Raw genomic sequence first — 20851 nt, 5'->3', positions numbered from 1 at the left:
GAACTCTCAAGCAGCTGCATGCCCGCACTGTACCCTTTTCTGGTAGATATTACTTTGGACTATATCCAGACWGGTCTCTCAGACTGGATATTTCACAATAGGGTGATTGGGAACCTGATCTTAAAAGTATGTTCTTCATCTGAGCAAAGGTATCAATAGAGGTACTTTATGAAACCTAAGTGGTTTCAAAGTCACTGCTTTCATAGACAGTGTCTCTAAACTTTTAGGCTGAACTCCTGGTCCTTAAATATGAATTGTCTTTTGTCCCAGTCCCAAAATCACACTAACCATCTGCTTCTTTTAGTTGTTATTTGTCATTTTTGTTTCTTTCATGAGTTCTATCAGTAATCAATTTACAAATAATTTTTTTATTATTTATGTAAATCTTGCATAGCATCAAGCTGAGTACTGTCAGAATCATACTGTGAATTTTCCATAGAAAGGAGAACATGTTACATCTTGTACTGGTGCAGTCCACCTGTCTCCATCCAGCTGTCTGGGGGAAGAGCCTTGAGGGACCTCAAGACCAATATGGTATGACAAAGAGGTGGATGGCAGGATCATCAGGGAGTTAATTATAATCATCTCAAGTAAAGAAATCCTGAGTTGCCTTAAGACAGCATCATTTCAGCTGGCAGTGGACCCTGAGGGATTTGTCCGTGAGTGGAAATGACAGACCTCTGGCCACTTGTACTCGGGCTGCCCACATTAAAGGGCAGAGAGAAAGAGTGACAGAAGCATCCACATTGTTGAGAAACAGATGTTGAAAAAAAATGTCTTTTCTACTACTAAACTCAGTAAGGCAAAGAAATTATCCTTTATTCTCATTTGCATTATGAATTATCTATTAAAAATATGTAATTTATTCAGATAAATAAATGCATTTATTCTTTCAAAGAGTGAATGGATAATTTATCTTCATACCTTATGAAATAACCAGATTTCCATTAGTGACTCCAAGCACTTTCAAAAATAAAAGTAGCAAATTCATGCTCAGATTAAGTCTACACATGTTGATAGGCTGGACCTTAAGCTATGAATATCAGCTGTAGCGTGTTTTTCCCATGAGCCATGTAAAGCACACCATTCCTCCCCTAAGATCCAACCAGCATCCCTTTCCACTTGGGATCAAAGGCTTTTATGTCACACAGCCCATCTGCCAGACTTTGTCAGCAGGGATAAAGGGCTGTAACCAGTGATGAGGACAACTGAAAGGAGCTCCAGGAACAAATATGCACAGTAAACAGGTCACTGGGAAGACAGCAGCAGCAGGATGAAACAGTGGCAGCCAAAATAGGAGTTCAATGGAAGGAGTTGCAGGAATGTCATTAGCACCACAATGCTTTTCTACATCACTGTCGGGCATTTTTCTTAAAAAGAGCAAGAGACAGCACAGACTCAAAATCCAAACATTTCTGGGCTCACTGGTTTGATTTCTTTGGTTTTCCAACATACAGAAATATTAATTTATTTTATGCATCAGTCTCTCAACTATACTTCTGTGTTTTAYGGGGCCATCTTGCCAAGATATAACCCTCATCATAAAGCAATTTTTTAAGGAAATGGCACTTACAAAAGACAGAAAATAATTTTTATTGACAAACAGCAGTGGGAGTTTAAAAGCTCTGGAAAAAAAAGCAATACCTTTTAAAAATGCTTCTCACCTTATCAGCTGGCAAGGAAAAAATCTGAATTTCACATCAGTTTTTCCCACTACCTCTGCTGGAAAGGAAAACTAAGCACTCCAACTATTTTGCATTTAATGAAATAGCATGCAAGTTATGGCCCTAGAATAAGACTACAATGTAAAATAACAATTCTTGACTTAGATATTCATATTATTTGTATATTGGCTGTTATCTGAYCATCGTGACAATGGATTATCAGAATACATTAATCCAATTTTCCACCAGAGGTTGGCTATACAAATCAGCCTATCATAGTTGGACTAGATCCACAAAATAAACATATTTGGTATGGCCATATTTGTCCATAACTCCATTTTATTTAAAATTAAACTTAGTTCAATTGTTTACAAATGTAATCAGAAAGCAGACAGGAGTATTTTCAAAAAATTATACAAGGATAGCACATGTAGTTCTTGTTTGCACAGCTGCCACTTTAACAGGGAATGTGTATCTAAAACATGGCTTTTTTCCTCCCTTCTCCTAGATAGCTTTGCTTCACATCTTCATGATGCCTATAGCTTGTAAATTATTGCTTTTCCTTTATTTAAAATAATAAAGTTTGTTTATCAGGTAAAAACAGATGCTAAAACTAGATTCTCTAATTATCACATAAAATGGATCCATACATATTTATGACTTTATCAGGTAATAACAGGTACTGAATATTTATCCCTGCAGTCACAATGGCTACACATTACAAATTTATGACTGCACAGTATCTACTGTGCAGCCTTTTTCCAGTAAGCTCAAGTGGACAAATCTCACTTATCTCTCCTGGGGCTGGGATGTTTTCTGGATTTGTTTTGACTACCTTCAGCTTGTGTAATCACARCTGTTATGCCATTGTGGTGCCCTCAAAGAAACACATACAGATTAATACCCACCAAATTTCAGATTTTGCTGTCAAGGACCTCTTATGTCAGGAGGTTAATAAATACACAAATTAAAATTATTAAACTGAGACGTGATGCTTCCAAATCAAATAAAGACATTTTCCAGGTGACCTTGAGATACAGCACTTGAAGCATTTCATAAATTTTCCATGATGATGACCTAAGATGAAATCTCTATAGCACACTGTGAAATCCAAAGCTTTCTGTCCGTGGATAAGTACAGGATTATTTATGTTTCAGTGAATATAAAAATAGCTTTTTCCTTCTTTAGTGATAGGAGAAATCTCACAATATGAAACGAGGTGTCTAAGCCAACCTGATCACTACATAAAGAGCTGAAAGTACAGTATACATATACTTTCTCAGTGTATCATAATCAGAGTGCCGCATCTTTATAACACAGAACAGTTCAAATTTCTATTACCATGTTCTTACAGAGCACACTGCCCTTGCTAGCACACAGTGTGTGTGAGGTTATGGAAAAATCCAATAASAAAATTCCAAATCAGAAAATTGCTTAAGTAGGAGACTGATGGGGCAAAGTAGACAGCAAGTATCAAGATATCTGACATTGTTATCCTGCCCTCAGCATCTCCACAGTCTCCCTGCCTCTCAATCCAAACCCAGAGTGAAGGTCTTAGACCATTTCAGCCTTGTATCATAGCTGGACAAACTGTTTTGAGTACAGTGACTCTAATAAAACCTAGCTTCTTATAGCTTAGTGCCCTTTGATCCTTTATGTCTTACCTTCAGCTTCCTTTTTCCCTCCCCCTGCCTCCTTGTGTCACTTCAGTGAGAAGGACTCAGCACATTCCTCAGCTGAAAGCTGTAAATGTACTGAGTAGCCAAAACGTCTGCGGTGATTAGCCAGCTGGCTACCACCAAGTAACACACAACAGCCCAACTCTGTGTTGTGCATTTTGTGACAATGCTTCTGTTTCCATTTGGTACCAGCAGCTTCCTGTTTTACTAAAGCAATGTTCAGGCTGACATTTTCTGTGTTTCTGCTTCAATGCTGCACCTGCACAGCTCTAGCTGAAAGTACAGGAGTGGGGTTTTGGGCTTCCCTAAAAAATTCARTACAAAACAAATGGAGAATAGTCCCACATTTGTTGAACTGTTCAACCATAATCTTAATGTATCCTTCTGACTGATAATAGGAAAATATTAAACACCTTTTAGTTTACAAAATGTTGCATTTTTTTTTTTTTTGTGAAAAGGACAGTCTGGTGACAGAAACAGTAAGAAACTCCTGGTTCCGTCTTCAAAGCATAGTTTGAACAAGACTAATAAATCAGGAAATATAACATATTTCATTCACAGAGACTAGAAACTGATCATTAAGTGAGTGCCATGTATTTGTGTACTTGTAAGCCAGGAGGCTTTGGAAATATAATGTATGAGCAAATAATTAAAGACAGAATTATGGTTAGCATGGACTATTTGTTTCCTGCTCCTAATGGGAACATTTTCCACATCGTTTCAGCAAAGGCTGGCAATATTTGAAAACAGGCAAGACAAAATTGGCAGACAATTAATAGCCTCAGCATTGGAGAGAAACAAGAGGAAATCATTAACGCTTGCAGTCAACAGTAATGTTTTAATATATCCATTGTCACTTGACACTATGAACCATGAGCTGTCTTTCCCATTGTAAAGAAAAGGTGAGTTATATTGCAAGTAAAAAACTCACTCAGAATCGAGGATGAGTGACAGCTTTCTATCCCAACATTCTGATTGCAAAATTAAAGCCCTCAATTAAATACACATAAAAGTGTCCACAGAAAGTGTTCTTTGCACAGTATTCATTGCTCTAAAGCACAAATTTGATTTTTTTTTTTCTTCTAGAAAGGGAGCAAAAAATAAAAGCTAAATCAGCTTTAAAGTGCCTAGGAATACCTAGACATRTGCTCAAAATGCATTGATATATCCAGTAATTTCTCTGTCTCGGGGCCTTCAGTTATTCTCCTTTGGTTTAGAAGAYACTATGCCACTTTTACTAAATCAGGATTTATCATGATTTATTCATCATGGTTTCGTCTTCGGAAAATCAAAAAGGAATTCTGGTCCAAAGACTGGAATCTCAGCCATTACCCTAATGGCTGTTCAAAATACRTTCTCTTGTGTTATGTTACAGTATAGAAATCCTTGGCTTTCCTTCAAGAATGTAACATGTCAGCTTTTGGAAGACTCTTAAAGTGATTATGCATGCATATTTAAATGTGAAGAGTGAGATCATCAGTCCTACAGAGATCACCGGGATTAACTAGGCTTCTTTTTTAATTGAACAAGGTAACCCTGTGAATGAACTCAGCATCTTTTTTTGTGGTCTGCCACCTTCAAAATGGCACACCATCTGCTTCTCTTATATTTAATTGTTTTTACAAAGTGATATGTGACATTTTTACAGTGTATTGGGTATTATGAAAAGGAGATTGCGATAGACTTTTTAATTATTCAGGATACAAGTATTTTTGAATGTGTGTGTATAGAGAGAGGTATTTCAGATGAGAACTCGTCTGTGAAAAGACAACATTATAAAAATGGGAAGAAAAATGTCAAAGCCAGTTTTCATATTTATACAATGGGTATTGATGGCTTTTCCCCTTTATTAAATCTGATTGAAGGATTTGACAAGGAGTCTTGTCTCCTTTTCTTGGTTTTAAAGGATAATGGGCAAATTTCAGGAAGTACATGACTTTCCCACTAGCAGATGCATGCAATTCTTTTTGATTTCACCAGGCTGTTCCTATCCTGTAGTACAAAACTGGGTGCAGGTAAAGAGAATAAAGTTTGTTTGTATTTGAACAATAGAACTCTAAATTTCAAAGCAAAATGAGAGTTTGACCTTTTGTTGCTGAATGTCAGKTATTTGCTCAAATCAAAATTGGTACATAAATGTCATCTTCATAATATAACTAAAATAATCAAGCAGATATAATAAAAATTAAACTAGCATTGCCTTATTATCACCCAATAACAATAGTCATTTTACTCAAGCTAGTATAACACTGCTCTATAACACTGCTCAATGTAAAAGGGAATGAGACTTGTTACAGGCAGTGGGTGCTCAATCTTTTCTTAGACAATTAAGGGAGCTTACTGTTTTCATTTYATGCATAATAACCTTCCATCAGAAAGTCACAGACTTGCATCCAACTCTCATCTCAGCTTYAAACCTTCAGATTCAGGAAGTATCTCTAACAGCTCCAAGACAAAACTTCCCCAAAGGCAAACACTAATTTTCAGAAAGTCAGATTATCAGGGCCATAGCGGATAAGACAGTTTCAACTCCCTACCTGACAAASCATGTTCTGCAGAGTATATTTGCTTTCACAGACTGCATATTTTTCAATAAGAAGTCATTTAATAAAATAGATATTGACATGACAGTCAGGGTGACAGTTAGGAAGAGCTTTATGATTTTCACACCCAGTCCTGATGCTGATATTTKGAATTTTGCAAAACATAAAAGTRCACCATAGTGTCAGGTATCTCTTATAATTATGCAGTAATCATTTTCTTATTTACATATGTAACCCAGGGGTTTTATTATTAATGGTCATGTTAAAATGCTAGTAAATAAAGCTTAGTCATGAAATATGCATGTCATGAAGATATCATTAAAACYGATTCACTTACAATACACCATATAATTCTTGAGGGCTTATACCAGACCTTGGCAGAGTAATTAAAGAGCAATCAAGCCTTTATCAATAATTAACATTGTTAGTAACTGTGTATGTTATGTAAAATATTTAAATGAGTTCAGAATTTTCAGCATTTGGGATGATTTGTGTGTTTTCCCTTCTCTTGGATAGAATTTAATAGAGAAACATGTGAAAACGGGAAATTWAAAAAAAGATAGCGAATGGAATAAGAGGTTAGAAATCAGCAGGTATTCAATTTATCTTCCTCATTATGCTCCATTAAGTGAATCCATGCTATCAAATAAAAAAGATTTTGTGCATCAATGTAAWTTTTTTTTCTTTCCAGTTTGAAATTATTAACTCTGTGAACTCCTCAGTTCCAATATGTTTATGACAATAACCTGAATTTTCATATCTTTTTAACTCTATTTGGACTGAAGCAGTTAGTGTGGATTAATTATCTCTAATGAAGACATCTGAGAATTTTCCAGTAAAAGATTTTTTTCCTATAAAATTAAGATATATCAGCAATGACCTTTTGACGGGAGCATGAAGGTTTTACAAACTTTTGCTAAGTCACAAGCATGTGTCCATCAGAGACAATCTTAAGTTTTTATTACCCTGCCATGSACTGTTCAGGTTCCCAGATTGAATCTGTTGTTTTAAAATAACTTCAGGAGGCAGATTAATCACTTCTTGGAAACTTACAGGCTTTTGAATTGCCATCTTCCAAGAAGGGACAGATAAAGAGAAGCAAATACAATCTGGGATCCCAAGACAAGCACGTGTTAAGATTTGCTCTGCACTCTGCCTTTGGGTTTCTGGCTGTGTGGTGCAGCAACAAGTCTATGACCTGACTATTTAAGGTACAAGAAAAACTTTACTTCCATCTTAACAGAAGTATCTGAAGCTTACCAAACCCTCAAGATCAGGAACTCTTTGAACAAAATAAGTAAGCAACCCATTCAGGAAGAAAACAGGGGAGTCTGCAATACCCAGCAGCTAAATTTAAGCAGTTTACCATTATAAATGTGATATCATAATAATTTCTTCATTTCCATCACCGGGAAATAAATTAAGCACTTTATTTTTTCATCCAGATCTCTCCTGTAAGCAGCCCATACTGAAAAGAGTCTATTCCAAAGTCTCCATCTCATGTTCCAAACTTCATGCATTGAGCATTGAATCATGACTAGACAGCCCCAAGTGTGTATCTATGCATATTTAAGAGGATCAGAGCTGGCTCCAATAAAAAGGACACCTTTGTGGCAATGTAGATGTTTGTATTAAACCATGTCAGACAGACTAAAGACAAYAACAAAATCCCCAATGGTTAAGAAACAAGCCCAGAAAAATAAGCTTGAACATACCCAGACTGAGCATGAAGGGTCAGTAGTCTTTTAGATGTTCGCCTGATGGTTAAATCTCTTCACTTCAGGATGAATATGAAAAATGCCTCAAGCAGCTTCAGGTGCCATGACATATTTTATTTCATCTTCCAGCACAAAGAGAAGTATAAAAACTGTTCTTTCCTCACATCACCAGAGAATGAATTCTGCCATTTGGGAAAGGAGAAAAGAGAAACCAATGATCACTTTTCCCTACAGTGCAAAAACTAAAATGACACTGAATATATGCATCTCATCTAAAGAAACAAACAGTATCAGCTTCACTGTCACAAGATATTTTTTGGAAGCTATAGCATTTCAGATCTCTTTTCTTTTAAGAAGAAAACAAACCTGTGCGTGAGTGGTGAAACTCAACATATAAATTGTCCCACATTGGACTTGAGCAAGTCACACAGATAAAGCAGGTCCATAATTTTAATGGCAGTGCACTGTGACATCTTAAATAATAGAATGACTCTCAAAATATTTAGCAGTTTGCCATTATGAGCGCAGCTTTATTCTTTAATTTCTCTACCTCTATTCTATTTAGCTATGAGAAAAGGCTTCATATTCTTCTTTGTTTATTCTTTCCTGTGGTTTTCATTGTTATTTTCTAAATCTATAATGCTTCATTTACTCTATTTCATGGTCCAAAGCCTTTTCGCAGTTTCTTCTTTCAGTTACTGTGTGGACATGCCATGGGTATAGTTCTGTGGGTAATTTTTACCCTGTCAATTAACACTGATTGCACTATTTTTCAAGTGAAGCTTTTTTTTTTTTTTTTCATGATTAAATACTGTTCTTTAGCATGGGTACAAACATATGTAAAGCCAAATCTCCACTGGGGATACAATTTTGCTTTGCTCAAGAAGGTGTACTCTGGATTTTTTTTTTTTTTATTTGGTTTGCACATCCAACCTAATTTGGGGAACCCAAGTGAGTTATAACAGTAATTATATCTTTGTAACAACTACTAGACTCAGAAATACTATTACAGAAGCATAGTTATAGAAAAGGTAGTGTATCTCCTGACATTCTGACATTCTAGAACTTGTAGTGTAGTATTTAGGTTTTAGTGTCTGGAATTTTTGGTTGCCCTTTTCCTAAGGATAATACACAGTATTTTTCTCACAAGAAGATGGACAGCTAATCAACAAGCTAAATGACAAATGGTTGTTACAGCAGTATCAGAAGAAGTTCTGCTAAAACTATAGCGTGATGGTAGTCATAAATTATCTCTCAATGTGGCAGGTATGTCTCAGTGTAGGACCTACTGCCAATTCACCAAACTCAGAAGTGCTTTTTAGGGAGTAATTTTGGAAAGAACCATGCTGAAATCTTGTGTTGTAAGCTTAATATACCAAAAATCTACAAGTAAATTTAAAAAAAGATCATATGGCAAGTGAAGCTGATGTACCATGGAAACTTCTTGAGTATCTTCAGTCCAGCGTGTCTAAACTGCTGGGTGCTTTCAGATGTACTTCATCAGAAACAGATCTTGTCTTCCCTTACTTTGCAATGGGGACTACCCATTTGAGGCTCTTGTAAGAACCAGTACAGATCTCTCTACTTCCTCTCTGTCCAGAATATTAAAAGAAAGGAAACCTTGACAGTTGGTCATATTTCAGTATAGAATAATAGGTAAATCGAGTCTCGACTTGCTCTTCCAGCTGGGTTTTAGGCAAATAGRACCAAATTTGCATGCCTATCAAAACTTTGATTATGTCAAAATAGATACCAAGTATAGAAAATTTTGAAATTAGTGAAGTTTTGTTAATTTAAAATAAACTAAGAATGCGGCAAAGGAGTAGGATGCAATTGGGAAAGCTACTGACATATTTTTGGAGAAGGATAGTATGTGAGGCAAGCATCCAAAAAAGTTGAGGCTGGATAATGAGCAGGGAATGAGAAATGAAGCTTCATAGWGAATAGATTACATATAAAGGGCTGAAAAGCTGTCTTAGCAAATGCATGTCATCTAAACTTCAGTCTTAGCAAGGCAAGGGTCATTTGGTAAATAAAAACAAGTAGCTAATCCTTTACAGGCAAACATTTGCATCAATTAATTTTAGATCACTGATGACTTGACTAACCTATAATACCCCTTCACTGTGAAAGACAACGAGGAAACCCCCTTTTACTYTGCGGTTGCTTTTCATACTGCTAATCTGTCTTAAAGATTAATTTGTACTTAAATTGTTAGTGTCCTGTGTTCTGGTTGTAGACAAATCTTGTGAGACCCTATTTGACACTATATGCAGTTTTCTTACTATTCTGCATTCATTCCCAATAAGGTTTCTGAGAAAAATTAATCTTGGAGATGGGTAACATCCCCTGTGTCCCAAAGGTGAAAATGTTGTAATAGCCACCAGAAAAGCAGCAACTCTTGCCTGCCAATGAAAAATCTGACATCAGGATCAGTTGTTATTAATTTGCAAGATCATCTAGAAGCCTTTACTTCTTCCCAGAAAACATTAAACCCTTTAAAAGGAATTGTTGTTTATCTGTCAAAAAGCTTGACAAGTTTGAAATCTGAACATGCTATTTCTTTCTATAGMTGGATGACACGATAAACAGAATTTTTCCTGTTCACCATAATGGTGTATACAAAYGCAAGCACTGAAAAGGAATACTTGAAACAGGAAAACAAAAAACTCTGTGAAGTCTCCCACACTAAGAAGGTATGGCACTGATTTCATTCTCTCTATGTTCCACAAGAAGAGTAAATGCCTGAGTAGGTACTATTGAATTCTCTGCTTTAAAGCAACATAACAAATCATCTAAACATCTAAATCATCTAATCATTTAAACACTGAAAGGTTTACTTTTTCATTATTAAAAAGTCAGAAATGTGGACAATTTAATTATGTCAGTAAAAGCACTGCGTGTTTTCACGCATAAAAAGAATAATTTAGATCATATATTGTTATCAAATTGCTTTCTTGTTGTTTCAGAAATGTTTCTGAGTACCAAATGTAAGCCCATATTATTCTACCCACATCACTTTAAGCTGATTATACAGTCAAATATTACCTACTTAAATGAGGTAATGACTATGAGATTAATCTAAGGTGAGGCACTATACCATAGATCAGAAAGCAAAGGGCTGTGAGATGATTGCATGTTACCAGTGCAATAAACTCAGGAGGGAAAAGTACATACCACTAGAGGTTTGCCAATTGGAGTGAAAGTTAAATTAGAGATAATTTAATGAAATATTTATTACTGACTCCAAGACACGGCTTTTGCATTTTCCCAAATGGGGCTCCCTTGAAAGGTGTATTGATTAAACCATATGCATTATCATGCTCATGTTCATAGCAAATCCAAATAGCTTATCAAAGTTATTAATGACAAAGCCCCTACATTTTTTATTTTTATGATACACTCTTGAATGTGCTTTATTTATAAATGTGAAGCTTTAGGGCCTTACAAGCAAAAAATGTCACCAAGGAAAGGAAAATATACCAGCGTATATTGAAAACCTTTAAAATAACACTTCGTTCAGCAGCAATAAAGCATTTGGTAAGTACTATTTTATGTGTATTTTGGGTATAAGAAGAATATTGACTCAGTTGCTGGTGTAACTGCATCTTATTTTAGCAAACTCATGTTCAGTTTCCTAGGATCCCCGCAGACTGTTTTCCACCATAGACAGAGACAGTTTCTGACACCTTTTCCCTTTAAATTATTATGTGAACAGGGGTGGATTTGCTGTGAGAGGGCCGCAGCTGTATTAAGACCCTCATTTCTGCAGTATCTCAGTATCAAACCAGGTGAATGTATCTCCACTCACAGGTCCTTTGTGCTGCTCTTCAGCATTTCAATGGGACCTGAGCCATAGTAAGCCAGATAAACACCAGATTCAGTTTTGCATCTCTGCTAGGYATTTATGTTATAGGAATAATACAAATTGGAGATTTAATCGAATCCATAGATTTTGTGGTATCTGATGTGAAAAACCTTATGTGTTCATGATGAACCCCAGAAAGTGCTATAAATTGAGCTGAGAGCAGAATAGGTACTCAGTTGTAATCCCTTCCACATGTGACACAGCACTACACATTCCCTAGTGTTGCTTGCATTTAGAGTGATGTTACATGCTAATGGGTATGAATCCATCCTCTTTCATCTTCCCAGCACTATTTGTATGTTCATCTCAAATATCATAAAATATGATCATACTGGGCACTGAACAAACATGTAATCCATGTGTAAGAAAGCAAGAAAGAAAGAACTGGAAACAAGAGGCTAGAGCTGGGCTCAGCCTAAGGATGTAGGGAGGAGGTTGAGGACAGTGGAGGAGCATATATAGATGTTTAYGAGAAATCTTCAGGGAGCTCCTCCAAAGTGGGAAAACAGCACAGAAAAACTGCCACAGTGCTTGTTTGAAAACTTGGCAAGTGGATGATGGATGAGCAGTTAAAAAACTCATCCCACAGAGAACAAGAAAAAACAAGGCCTAGGTTGCTAAGACCTGCAGAATTCAATCAACTTGTGTTTGAGTTTACAAAGAACCAGAAAAGGAAATGGGGGTAGAGGTCAGAGTTTAGAGAAGAACAAAAACAATCTAGCTGAAGGTTCAAGTAGGCCTGTAGCAGAATTCTTTGTGAATATTGCTGGGACAAAAACAAATTTACCAGACAAAAACACTGAAGAAAACCCATGGGTTATGAGGTCCAGGACACTTTAAATTTTGTGGACATGTTGGAGAGTAGATAACTGATGACACAACTGTGATATTGTGCAGGCAGACAAGAATAATCCATGCTGGCCATTAATGTGCTGCACAATAGAGAATACTTCAGTAAACTGGACAGAGAAATCCACGGGTCCTGATGGGATGCATTTTGAGGAACTGGGTATTATTGCACTGTTGATTATCCAGGAATAATGAAGGCAATTGGGAGAGATGTTCGAGGATTTGACTGTCTCCAAAAAGGTTGAGAAGCAGGACCCAGAGAACAGGTTGGTCAGTCTGACCTCGATCTGTGGCGAGGTGAYGAAGCAACTAATTCTGGAAACCATTTTTAGCCACATGAAAGACAAGGAAGTGATTAGGAGCAGTCAGCATGGATCCACCAAGGGTAAGTCATGCTTGACCAGCCTGATAAACTTCTATGATGAAATGACTGGCTTAGTAGATAAGGTGAGAAGAGTGGATATTACCTCCTAGACCTCAGTAAGGCTTTTTTGACAATGTATCCAATAGCATCCCCACACAATAACCTTGCTTGAGTTGGGGGCTGGACCAGTTGACCTCCAGTGGTCCCTTTTTAACCTCAACAATTCATTGTCTGTGAAAACAAAAGCCTTTGACAAAGGACAGGGTTTTTGTCTGAGGCACAGTACTAAACATCTGAGATTAGGCCACATTTGATCTGGATAAAACTGAAAACACAACTGTCTGAAACATGTTGTATAGGACACACACAGAAAAAATTRGTGAGATTAAATATAATCAGTCTCAAAAATCTACCCTAGATATCTCTAAACTTGAAAAACTTTATCTGACAGTATTATAAATAAATATAATTTTTGTGCAAAACAAAAGCACATTTTCCTGAATCTGTCTTTCGTCTTTTTTCCCAGATTATTTAGAAGTGTCTTCCTTGAAAACATTTCAAAAATCAAGCAGAATTCTTTGCCTTTTGAGAACTGTATAAAGCAATATAATGATACAATGCAACTTCAGTACTAATTACCTCCTGAATGGATTCTGCTACATCATGTTGCATCAGGTTTGAAAAGCTTTAGTCTAGACCACTAAATATTATTTACAAAGGTGAAATTTTCATTTTATCCATCTGTAAGTTCATTTATCCAGTCTAGATTCACAATTGTGCTAATTAATACCCCAAGGCAATAAAGCAGTTTTTGTGTCCCACACAAACATCTGAGCTAATTAAAAAGTGTATCAACACAAACAAGAACAAAAAAAACCTTTATTTTCTTCTACAATATTTAAAATCCCTTAAAAATATTCAGCTCTGACAAAAAGTGTAATTTTAATTAATTTTGAAGTTGTACAGTATTTCTAAAAAGCCCCAAAATTCAAATAAATAATATTAAGCAGGTATATTTTTGAATCTTGACCTTTTTACTCACATTTCTGATATTTTCTTGGCATTTCAGGGCATTATTCAACAAATTTTCTCATTGAAAATATCTGTCATGTTTCTTCCCCTCATGGTGTTGTCTTTTCCTTCCATGTTGTTGTCGTCCCATTCTTTACACAATACTGATTGATTTCTGATGCACTCCAATATAGGATCAAAGTCTGCATACATTTACAGAACATAATTTTATCATATTTCTATTGCACAGTGTATGTGCAACAATGAGCCTAGGTTAAAGATGAAACTCTGCTTGGGTTCATAAAACAGTCATTGGCTTTTGGTTCTTTGTTCAGAGAGGAATTTAGACCCAAGGTTCTCTACAAATGTGAGAAGACTTTAAATAACTGGCATTGTATGAAACGTAGATTTATAAGGGTATTAAAACTTGCAGTTCAGTGATTTGGATCTTTGTGTCACTGATCTTCAAACTCACAACCTCTCTGCCATTTCTTAGTCGCAAACATTCTCTTCCAAAAGCTGTGTTTCATAGATATGCTCTGTATGCTATTTTATGTGCCACAGGACTACACTTTATTGTAAAACTTCCATTTATCTGTAAAGGGTTAACAGATGTTTAATAGAGCCCAGCAGGTGAACAGCTGTGATGGAGAGCTGATATCCTCTAATGCTGGATTCATAACAATTTAAAACACAACCTATTCATATCTATAACATGTTCATAGTAATTTTCTTACTAAATCTTATTGCCTATCAACCAATATAATTTTTTTTCCAGACTAAGAATGTGATAATTTAGTTATAACTATCTGTTTTCTCTCTTCCAAAACATGCTCCCATTAACATACCTGTTGCTCCTTGTGCTGGAGATGTTTAATTTAATTTCTGAGGTATTATTTTTCTTTTCTCGGGTGTTTCTCACTGCATAAGGCTGGCATGTTCAGCAGAAGATTCTTGAGCAGCATTTGGCTCACATATGGTTTATGCAAGTGTAGCAAATCAGTCAGTACAGACTGGACAGATCTGACTCTAAGAACCATTCAGCTTTCTCACAYGTACAGGGAAATTAGTAGGCAATGTAGCAAAACTGAGGTATCTACTTATCTACACACAGTGGGAATAAGCAGGACTAAGCACCTGAGAAAGAGCCAGGGCTCTGCTCCCACCCTTGTATTCTTACTGGTAGAACAGTAAGTGCAGAGGCATATATAAAGTGATCACAAGATTCAGAGGAATAGTTATAATTCTGAGTTAATATCTTTGAGAAATTACGTTTCCTTGGGATACTTATAGATTTTCCTTCTTAAATATGACTTCTTACTTATGTCCATGTTTACAATTTGAAGCTACTCTTACATATTCTGTATTTGTTCTTGTACACCTTGTATTTTAACCTTTGACCCAACCCCGGATTTGGTTTGATGTGGACAAAAAATGATCAGAGCACAATCTACCTACCTCCTTGTATTTGTAAATTTCTTTGCCTCRCACTGACAGAAGAATTACATCAGGATCACGAGTTTGCTGCTAACTCCATCATCAGGCAAGAGACTACTTGTAGGATGGTTCTTCTTCAATCCCAGARTACCTTCAAGTTGATGTAATTCCATACCAAGACAATGCTCCATTGCTCAGATTCTCAGACTATCACCAGTGAAACCATGGCCTTCCCTCAGATAATTGTCCCAGGGAATACTTCTAAACCAGCTAAACTCATCATCTCAGGACAGATTTAGCTATTGGCTTTAGCCTTTTCCAAGCAAGGTATATTATGCGCAGAGTAGCAGCCAAGACAGACATTATTATCATCAGTTCCAAAACTGAATAGCTGCGAGTTTCTAATGATCTGACCATTGGCATTAACAAAAGCACCAAGACTGGCCTCATGTAATGCCCAATATGTAGCTAAGCCTGTACAGGACAAAGTCTTCAGACATTCCTCCTTCTAGTAGATGTCCMTGCCCATGCAAAGGGTAGTGGAAGAAAATTATCTTTAAGTCTCCTCCCCAAATCCCAAATCATTCTATGGCTCTATGACACATTAGGGCCACTGTCCAATGCTATTTCAGCCAGCCATGCCCTTTAGTCTGCCTGCCCACATCCACAGTCAGTTCTGCATCAACAGTACCCACAGCTGTTTGGTGACCAGCACCAAGCCATTCTTTTTGGGCCACAGTCATATGTTAGCATCCTGTTGAAATTTTCTAGCAATGGTATGGCTGTGGTCAAAAAATCTGAAGTAACATTTAATAATATTGTACTTCTGGCTAAAGCAGCAATGTAAAGATTTACATCTTCCACTAAGGGTCACACAATCCCAGACCTGACACTCACCCACAGGCACTGCCACTGCCTCTTCTTGCTGGCAGGTACTGGTGTTACTCAGCTTACAAGGACTTTGCAGTTAACAGCATTGAGAGAAGGTTGCCTTTTTCCCCCTTGATGAATCTGCATGCGGCTTCCTTAGCAACCCTACTCACAGAATGGATTTTTCCAAACAGCTTTCTTCCCCTCCCAGTCATCTGCCCGTACTGTTTTTCTGCAGATGGGTCTCTATAGCTTTCCATCCCTAAATACTGTTGGAGTTAATTCCTTCCCTGCTATAAAGGGCTTATTGACCCATCACTACACAAAATGGTAATTTTACCATAGACAATATTAATCTACTTTGCTTATGAAGATATTGAGATCGATAATATCTATTAGTTCTCTCTCTTTTGGTAGCCCAATTATTATGTCAAATAAGAACATCAGATAGATTTTTCAAGAACAAATCAATTACTTATTTTCCATATACTTCAAGGGTGCTTAGTAATTTGTTCAAGTATCTCCTAAGTGTACAAAACAAACTAGATTGGTTACTAATTTCAGAGATCTCTAACATTCCCTCCATCTAACCCCCTGAACTAGGGGGAAGTTGTACACTACAGCTGCTTTAGTTTTCAAGCATCTCACCAATTCTCCACTAGCTCTCCMAAAAGTCACTAGAAGTTTCAGCAGGATTCTTGAATATTCCAGAGTGAATTTCATCAGGCTTTACAAAGTTGAATTATGAATTAATAGAATGTCTCAAGTTGGGTGGGATCCATAAGGATTATCAAGTCCAACCCCTGCTTCTTTCAGGACTACTTAAYATCAAACCATATAACTAAAAGCATCATTCAGATGCCCCATGATGTCTGGAAGACTTGGTGCTACTCTTTATATTTGTTCCTTAGTTACACCTTCACTGTTTTTATTTAATGGCTTTATTGTTTATATATAAATTACTGATCCAGCTGCATATATCATAGGGTATTTTTAGATATTGTTTTCTGATTAATAGAAAGATAAATTCCTTAAGAAGGTGAGTAAAATCTTTAAAGCTGTCCTTTAACTACACTGCCTTCTACAGCTACACCAGATCTTTGTGTGTTAACTTCCTCAATGAGAAGGTCCTATTCTGGGAATTACTAGATAAATATTTTCTTTATCTACACTGAAACAGTTTATCCTTGTAAAGTGTTTGATATTGTTGATTTTTTAAAACTGGTTCTTTTGATAACTGCATTTACCCTGCATTCCTGCACTGCTTACCCATTAATAAAGCACGATATTACATCCTTTAGACATTTACAGCACTTGGCTTTTTAGATAAAAAAAAAAACACACTAATGCAGCAAATGTTCATTGTAGAGACCCATTTAGCACTACAAGTATTCTAACAACACTGTTGGAGACCAGCTTCTAATAAAAAGGAATTTTCCACCTTTAGAAAAGTTCCTTCAAGAATTCTTACCCATCTGCCCATTTCTGTCTTTGAATACTAATACAAAATACTAAAATTTGAATATTTCCATTAAAGAAATTGTGATAAATAATATTTTGAAGTGCTTTTATATTCTTAAATTTTAATATTATATCTGGTTTTCCCTAGTTTCCTTCCCATGTGATAAATATCAAATACACGTTCACCATAGTTTGAGATCATGCTGCAGGACTGATAAACATTGCAACACACAAAGAGGTTTTTGTGCATTTGGATTTTTCCCATCTTTGCCTCCAAGTTTTCATTACTAAATTCTCTGAAAATTTTAACAAATTAATAATTTGATCTTACACTTTAAGCAACAACTTGGAACAATTTTTTGTGGTGTTTGTAGTTTTAGTGAAATCTACAATTTCCACAGCCATCACAGATTTTGGGGTTTTATTTACTGGCAAGTTTTAGTAGATTGTATTTTTTAAAGAAACATTTTAAATCAATTTGCTGGAATAGGATCAAGGGATGTTCCTTGATAGAAACAGATCTTTATGATCAACATATGTATCTGGGAGTAAGAGACACATCCTTGTGAGAACTATGTGCCTTTAGGTATCTAAAAGAATCCCTGCACAGTGGAAGCAGTGGAAAACTTCAATAATTACAAGCACATCTTGTTTTGGCACAGCATTAATTAATGTATTTTTTTGGCTATAGAACAATTTAATTATCCTTGGCAGTGGAAGTTGTTGCATTTCCTTGATTAATACTACCGCAGGTACCTTTGAGGAAAACAGAAGTAATTTGGCACTGACTGTGTTTAGAGTGGAACTATAGATGGAACTTTTCWCAGCATAAATACCATTCCTTTTTTCAACTATCTTTCCATTGCTGTGACATAAACTAAGCCATATTTGGAAYGAGCAAAGGACTAGAAACTGGATTGTTAAGACTTCAGACAATCTTTTGTTGGAGCTATTAAATGATGAAAATTTCAGAGAAGACGGTAATGTAGTCCTTAGGACTGCCTAGGAGAAAAATTCTCTGTTTCCTAATCAGTACTTTTCTATGGCAAGATCTTGTACTCTGGTCAACRCCTTCAATATTAAATCATCAGAATCAGTTTGTAGTTACTTCAGGTACTATACTAATTGTTATGCTAATTCACATCTTCACTAGTAATACTATTRAGAACATCTGAATTAAACTTTGATAACATAACTTCCAGCACTACACAGATGACTGAAGAGACAAACACACCTCCTTAATTTAAAACATGGTCCAAACTCTTGGTGGTGTGCAGCCTGCAGGTACGTTTTTTTTTGTTTATGTGATAAAATACAATCCAGAAAGTCCCAGAAAATAGCCTTCTCTTTGGGATGATTTCAAACACTCCCCAGGACAGATACACTATTAGTTTTCACTCACTTGAACTGAAAAAGTTATACAGACGGTATATGAATCCTCATGGGCTAGGCCATGCTAATCTACAAAGAAAGGGAAGAATGAGGAAGTACAGARAAAGAAGCAAACAGAAATCTACTAAACTAAAGCCATAAATATTTAAGAAGTCTATATCTTTGCTATCTTTTTGTTAGTATTTTTTTTCTGTACAAAAAGCTCTACTATTTTGGACCTTCTCAAGCAAACAGATCTGCAGAACACCTCAGCATTTAAACTGACTAAGCAGCTTCGCTCTGTGCAATAATCTTCTCTCACAGACACATCAAGCTGGMAGAGAACTATGTGAGGATAGTAGGCTGGCTATTATTCCAGTTGAACTAATGTGCTAAATGACTCATAAAGTGTTTCTGAAGCAAGAATAAAAATAATCATAAATGTGTTGTCAATATAATAGCATATATCTGAATTTATTCATGTGCAGAAACATTTGTTCYCATAGTCTACAGGATAACGTAGTCATTATCCACCGATTGGTTGATACTGGAAATTCCAGCTGGTTTTAACATTAGATAATCTCTGTTAAAGTGCAGGACTTTATGTTTTTACTTAGTTACTGTGCTACAGAGCCTTAGTAGGTTGAGACCACTGATTTGAGGAAGAAAACATGGAAGAATAAAGATGACACCATGTAAACTGTTATTTAGAACCTCATTCCTGATTCTCCCGATTCAGACCCGACTGAATCTATCAGGCTGCTAGCTTTTGCTGACCTGACCACTATAACCAGGCTCTCAGCTGTCTCTATGTGGCTGCAAGGAGCTCGACATGAGGTGCTGGGTGCTGGACATGGGTTCTCGGCAGCACCCACCCCATGCTTTTCACTGAGCCTCTCACACTGACATTTCTCTGAAAAGCTGTCTGATTGTGTTTCAGGCAGTTGCTGCTTTTATAAGCTGTGGGTTATAGTTTATCAGACTGCGGGTCCTGACTATAATCCTAACAAAAATATTTCTGTATTAATGATTAAATTTATATGAATGTCTTTTTTTGACAGGGTTGTAAAGCACTATACATTGTACGACTAAGATCCAATCCCCGGATATTGGTTTTCAAACACATTTTGCACAACCTGAAAAACCCAGTAAYAATAATATGCAATGGTGGTGACACCAGATGTATATCATTCATTATTTCCCTTTCAAACTTATTTCATAAAAACACTTTTATGAAACTCATTCTTCTAAACCCACAACTACAAGTCACATTTAATGTCTTCACTGTTGCAAAAGAGAAAAAATTGGTTTATGATCTGAAGAAATGCCAGTTTTAGAAAATTTATACAGGGATATTTCTTACAAATTTGCTTTTAAAGGTCCACTGAAATGAATCAAGTACCCAGATGCATGCCAATTATTTCAATGAATATATTTATAGCTATTCAGTATAAAGAAGATAAATTAGCTCCTTCAGCCTACAAAAGTTGCATATTTATCTAGCACTTATTACTGTAATAAAACACTAATTTAATTCAATTGGCAAGTACTGTTAGGATGACTTCATAGTGTGACTCCTCAAGATCAGCAAAGAATTTTTTCAATACTTCTTATTATTATTTTTATTTTCTTGTTAAAAATGTATCACTTTTCAGACCAAAGCATACAAYGTTTTGAGATCAAAAGTAGCAGCGAAATTAGTTTTTATGTTTTAATCCCAGTCTAACCAGTTTCCCAAAACTACACAACAGTCAGGTTCCTATGTGATAATTATAAAACAGAGAACAGGTTTTTTTGTTTGKTTTTTTGGGGAGTTTTGTGTTGTTTTTTTGTTGTTYGGTTTGTTGTTGGGGKTTTTTTTGAAARAAGGAAATGCATCAGTGAAGCGCCTACAGCTCTATACATCACATGCACTATGAATAAATAACTTCCATATTCTCTAAGTCCGCAGAGAAACATGGGCTAATTCATTAACTCTGTAAGTTAATAAACATATGCCTGCACTGGTTGTGAAGA

The 20851-nt window shown here is 36.1% G+C and overlaps 1 protein-coding gene across 6 annotated transcripts in view; it reads right to left on the bottom strand.

Annotated features, from left to right (window-relative positions):
- SPOCK3 (SPARC (osteonectin), cwcv and kazal like domains proteoglycan 3) overlaps positions 1–20851 on the bottom strand; it is a 327128-nt gene that overhangs the window by 139774 nt on the left and 166503 nt on the right. For all 6 annotated transcript variants that reach the window (XR_008966143.1, XM_057378291.1, XM_057378290.1 and 3 more), the window contains one exon: positions 7602–7786. The gene's annotated coding sequence lies outside the window, so the exon portion shown is untranslated. The remainder of the gene's footprint in view (positions 1–7601; positions 7787–20851) is intronic.

This window comes from Malurus melanocephalus, unplaced genomic scaffold (genome assembly GCF_030028575.1).
Source record: "Malurus melanocephalus ecotype Western Australia unplaced genomic scaffold, MMel_1.1 scaffold_352, whole genome shotgun sequence".
NCBI classification, from domain to species: domain Eukaryota; kingdom Metazoa; phylum Chordata; class Aves; order Passeriformes; family Maluridae; genus Malurus; species Malurus melanocephalus.
This window is presented reverse-complemented; position numbering and strand designations above follow the sequence as displayed.